The sequence below is a fragment of the Triticum dicoccoides genome, chromosome 2A (genome assembly GCF_002162155.2).
Source record: "Triticum dicoccoides isolate Atlit2015 ecotype Zavitan chromosome 2A, WEW_v2.0, whole genome shotgun sequence".
Lineage (NCBI taxonomy): Eukaryota > Viridiplantae > Streptophyta > Magnoliopsida > Poales > Poaceae > Triticum > Triticum dicoccoides.
Window position 1 is genome coordinate 499783333 of NC_041382.1, and position 5125 is coordinate 499788457.

Here is a 5125-nt window from a genome sequence, read left to right on the forward strand (position 1 = left end):
GCCAGTTCTAACCGAGGGAATGAGCGTCTCCATGAAGGAGGATAACCGGGGGAGGAAAAGGACTGCTTCCGAGGATTCGGAAGCCGAGGCCTCAAAACGGGAGAAGAAGTCTCCCACAGAGGGTCCTGCCTCGGGGGGTGCTTTTGCCGCACAAAGTCCACGGGGGGATCAACCCTCCAACGAGTCGTAAGTGATCCAAAATAGTTTAATAGTGAAGGTATACTATCTTTTTTCTGAGAAAATAACCACCGCATATATCTTGCAGTTCGGGCCTTAGCCCCTCTCAGCTGAGCTCGTCTTCGGGGGATCTTCTTCCAGAGATGATGTAGAGCGACACGCCTCCCCCGGACTCCTCCGCTCAAGAAGCGAGCGACCCCAAAGTGTCGTCATGAAGGGCCTCTCTAGATCCGGTGAGGCTAGAAGATAATCCCATAGACCCCTGAAGTCCCCAGCGTCCGGCTCCCGAAGAGAGCAAACAAAAGAGTCCGGCACCGTCTAGTATGCGGTCGGACATTTTGAGGGAGCTGGTGGGGCGAGCGGCCATCTCAGAAGAACACCGTACGCTGATGGGTACGGTGATGGAGAGAATTTCGTCCGCCGAAAGTGGATTACATGAAGCCTTTATGAGTCTACTGACAGGCTTTGAGGTACGTGAGATAATATGTGATAGTACCGCACATGTTAGGTGTGCCCTGTGTAGATAGTAGCCTCTGAGACTCTGGTTGTCATCGAGAATGGCGGTGAACAGAGGATCATAGTCCTAGGCAATAACCAGACTGCCCTTATGTGCAGGTGGTGGAAGCTCCGGTGGCTAGCCGGACTAGTGAGTTTGCCGAATTAAAACAACAACTAGATGCGGCAGACGCCGACATCGAGCTTGTTAACAAGAGGCTTGACGAGGCACAGGGTAAGTGTTATTATCTGGTGAACGCCACATAGTAGGAGCAGCATGATGCCAGTATCTTTAATATGTTGTGAATGCAGATGGAGCTGCCACCGTGGAAACCTTGCGGGCAGAACTTGCCCGAGCCAAGGAACAAGCAAGGATTAGTAATGCGGCTGCTTTGAAGGCGGCCGAAGAGTTGAAAGCCGAGAAGGCCGCACATTGCGAGAGCCAAGAGAAGATGGCCAAGATGGCCATAGAATTAAAAGACACTGCCGACCGTTGCCGGCTCCTTGAAAAAGAAAACCGAGCGAAGGCAATGGACCTTGAGAAGGCCACGATGGCGGACAAAGACACCCTCTCTGCTATGAGAGCGAAGAAGGAGGAGCTGTGGGAAGCCGGGGATATTGCGGCTGGGAAGCCCTTCATGCTACGGAGGAAGTTCAGATATCCATGGTATGCCCCTCTAGATCGGCTGTGGAGTTCAGCAGATGCGTATATGGACTTGGCGGCGAGCGCTGCCGATATGGCCAAATACTTCCAAGGTCAAACAGATCGAGAAGTGGACAAGCTGTTCTGGTCGCAATTCAACGCTCCAGAGCGTCCGCTTCCATTGACTGATCAGCTAGCCGAATGGACCGAACTAAATAGGTTGTCCGGACTCGCCATGAGGTCTGTCGTGGATCAGCTATGGCCGGAAAAGCCAAAGCCAAACAACTATTTTAGTTTAGTGCAGCGGTTCGTTGGTGCGGTGCCGCGCATTAATGCGATGAAGAGGTCGACGTGCATAGAAGGCTCGCGGATGGCCCTTGCCCGTGTTAAAGCATACTGGGCGGAGATGGACGCTACCACAGTTGCGGCGCAGGGTTCGGCCATAGGCCGAGTGGCTGCCGAGCACTATTTCGAGGAGGTTCTCGAGGGTGCTCGTTTGATAGAGGCCCAGTGCTCAAAGAATATTATGTTTGAGTGATATGTATTCTCATTGTAAACAGAATGCTTTTATGAAATTTTATAAGGCTATGTTTATACTTTTGCCTGAAAGTAGTATGATGCCTCCTGTGCGGCCGTTTATGTATACATGTGTATAACCTGAAAGATTGCAGTCGTCGGCTTCAACCCTCACGCATGTAATGCATAGGTTCTCGCGAAAAACACGTGTTCACACTTAACCCAACGTCTTGGTCCTATTAAGGAGGTGATAGCGTAGCGAACGAGGCAACCGGACTATAATGCTTTAACACTTTCACTTAGCCATAGGAGTTTGATAGTGGGGCTACTAGATAGCCCCTGGTGGCTCCGCACTCTCCCGATCTCGGGGTGCGTACATGCCTGGCCGGAAAACGACCCTTCATTAAGGCGGAGGAATTGTAACATTCCAATAGGTCATCGAGTGGTTGACCAGTCTCACGCTATATCATGACAATCAGTTTTCGGCTTTCTCTACTGAGGTGCTCGTCCGGATGAACCAGGGCACAATCGCAGTAGTTCTCCTGGTGCTGCCTTAGCCGATAAAGCGGAACGTAAGGCACCAAAACACGGGAGCCGGGCAAACCCAACATTTGACCAAAGACACTAAATAGTTCCCTTTGTAAGAAGCCCCTTGTGTCCAGGTACGTGCATTATTCTGACGTGGCCAGATGCCAAGATGTCAGCATCCTTCTCAATTGTGCTGAGAATTCGGTGGATGTGTATCAACAAGAGACAGTAAAAAAGGTTTACGCAGGGCAATCTAAAAAGAATCCTTGGAGCGGGTCCCTACTGCACGTCTGCGCCTGTGTCTCCATTGTGCCATATCCTGGACGGGTGTAGCACGATGGTCATCTGTAAATAAGAGGAACTTAGGTGAAAAAGTTGTCTTGCAAAAAGGTGGTTTTTTAAAGAGACCATGTATAACTAGAAATGAGTAGAAATTGCCACTTGTCTGCGCGCGTTGAGCCCCTTGTATTTGTAATAGGGGTGTGGCCATCAATCTGGTATAAATTACATATAGCAGCACCGGACTCGTCTAACCGCGTCCGTGGTCTTGACGACCTATCAAATACTTTAGTTGGCGAGGCCGTTTTTAGTGTGCGGCTGCCAAGGCAGTCACATTCTCTTTGGCACGCAAGGATCGCTTAATACTTCCTTTCACTGTAATGATGCCGCGTGGACCAGGCATCTTGAGCGTCAGGGAAGCGTAATGTGATATTGCATTAAAGTGAGCAAAAGCTTCGCGTCCAAGTAGTGCTTGATAACCGCATTGGAACAGAGCAATGTGGAAGGTTAAATGTTCGCTACGGGAGTTATCGGGGAAGCCGAATATAACCTTTAGTAGCAGGGAGCCCGTGCGGTGAGCCCCTGGGCCTGGCATTACTCCTTTAAAGGTAGTGTTGCTATGGCAAATTTTCGTTGGGTCTATCCCCATTTCGCGGATTGTATCCTGGTATATCAGGTTTAGACTGCTGCCACCGTCCATCAGGACTCGTGTGAAGTGGTATCCGTCAATTATTAGGTCTAATACCAGGGCAGCCCATCCTGCACGCCGGATAATTGCTGAATAATCACGATGGTAGAAAGTGATCGGTTGAGACGACCAGTGGCAGGACTCCACGGTGATAGGCCCTTGGGCATATTTTTCTAGGAGTGCCGTTTTGTTTCTCCCCTTGATCACATGTAACACGTTTACTGTTTTGACTTCTGGTGGAAATTTCTTTTGTTCCCCAGTGTCTTGCTTGAGAGGGTCATCCTCGTCTTCGCTTGGTGTATCCTCCCCCTTGTGTACGGCGTTGAGCTTGCCGGACTGCTTGAAGACCCAACATTCTCTATGGGTATGATTAGCGGGTTTACCAGGGGTGCTATGGATCTGACATATTTGGTCCAGAATTTTGTTTAGGCTGGACAGTTCGTCTCTGGCACCTTTAGAGGGCGGCTTTTGCTGACCTAGCCGAGAGCTTTTGAATCCGGCATTTACTGTTGTGCTCTTCGTGCTGTCTTCTTTATTTCGGCGTTTTTTATTGCTGTTGCACCGTGATTTCCCGTTTCTATCTCTAACTTCGGATGTACTGGGGTCACTGGTGCTGCATCTGGCTAGCCAGCTATCCTCACCCGCGCAAAAGCGGGTCATGAGGCTTGTTAATGCTGCCATTGTTCTCGGCTTTTCATGGCCTAGGTGTCTGGCAAGCCATTCCTCACGGACACTATGCTTAAAAGCTGCCAAGGCTTCGGCGTCCGGACAGTCGACAATTTGGTTCTTTTTAGAAAGAAACCTGTTCCAAAGCTTTCGGGCTGACTCTCCGGGATGTTGAGTTATATGACTCAAATCATCCGCGTCCAGAGGTCGGACATAAGTCCCTTCAAAATTTTCCCGAAAGGCATTTTCGAGCTCTTCCCAGCTTCCAATGGAGTTTTCGGGGATTCTTTTAAGCTAGTGCCGAGCTGGCCCTTTGAGCTTGAGGGGTAAGTACTTGATGGCGTGGAGATCGTCTCCTCGAGCCATATGGATATGAAGGATATAGTCCTCAATCCAGACTCCAGGGTCTGTTGTTCCGTCGTATGACTCTATGTTTACGGGTTTGAATCCCTCTGGGAATTCATGGTCTAACACCTCATCGGTGAAACATAGGGGGTGTGCGGCACCCCTGTAGCTGGGTGTACCGCATTGTTCTGATGCTTGTTGTGTTGCATCATATGCTGGGGCGCGCTTGCATGGTCCATAGATGGATCTGGTTACACCGTCCTTTTGGTGTGAGCCCTCGTGTGGATTGCTTATTGGCTTGTGAGTGGAGTTGTTTGCCGCTCCACATTGGCCGTGAGGTCATCTATCCGGCTAGGTGGCCGTTTTGATTTTTGGTTGTGGGGGATCTAGGGCCTCCTCATCGAAGTCGGGTAGCAACTTCCGCTTTGGGTAGCTCTTGGTGGGGCGATTACCACCATACTTCGCTGTTGTGTTGAGTACTTTACTCCATCTGATTTGGAGTGTGTCCTGCGCAGCCTTGAGCCTTTGCTTCTGCTTTTCAGACTCCTCGCGGTGGCAACAAGCCTTTGACGGGCATTCTGTTGCTCCAGGTGCCTGTCCAGCGTTATGTCATCCGAACTTTTATCTTTGACAAAATTGGTTTGTTCAGTTTGATTTGCCGTATTGCCGTGGTCCGGCAGTAGTTCGCCCTGCTCCAACGCTGGGTCTGTATGATCGTTATTTCTGCCGAGGCGGTATTTGGGGCGGCGCTTACACCGCCGCTTTGACTGCTTCTTGAGGGGACAAGC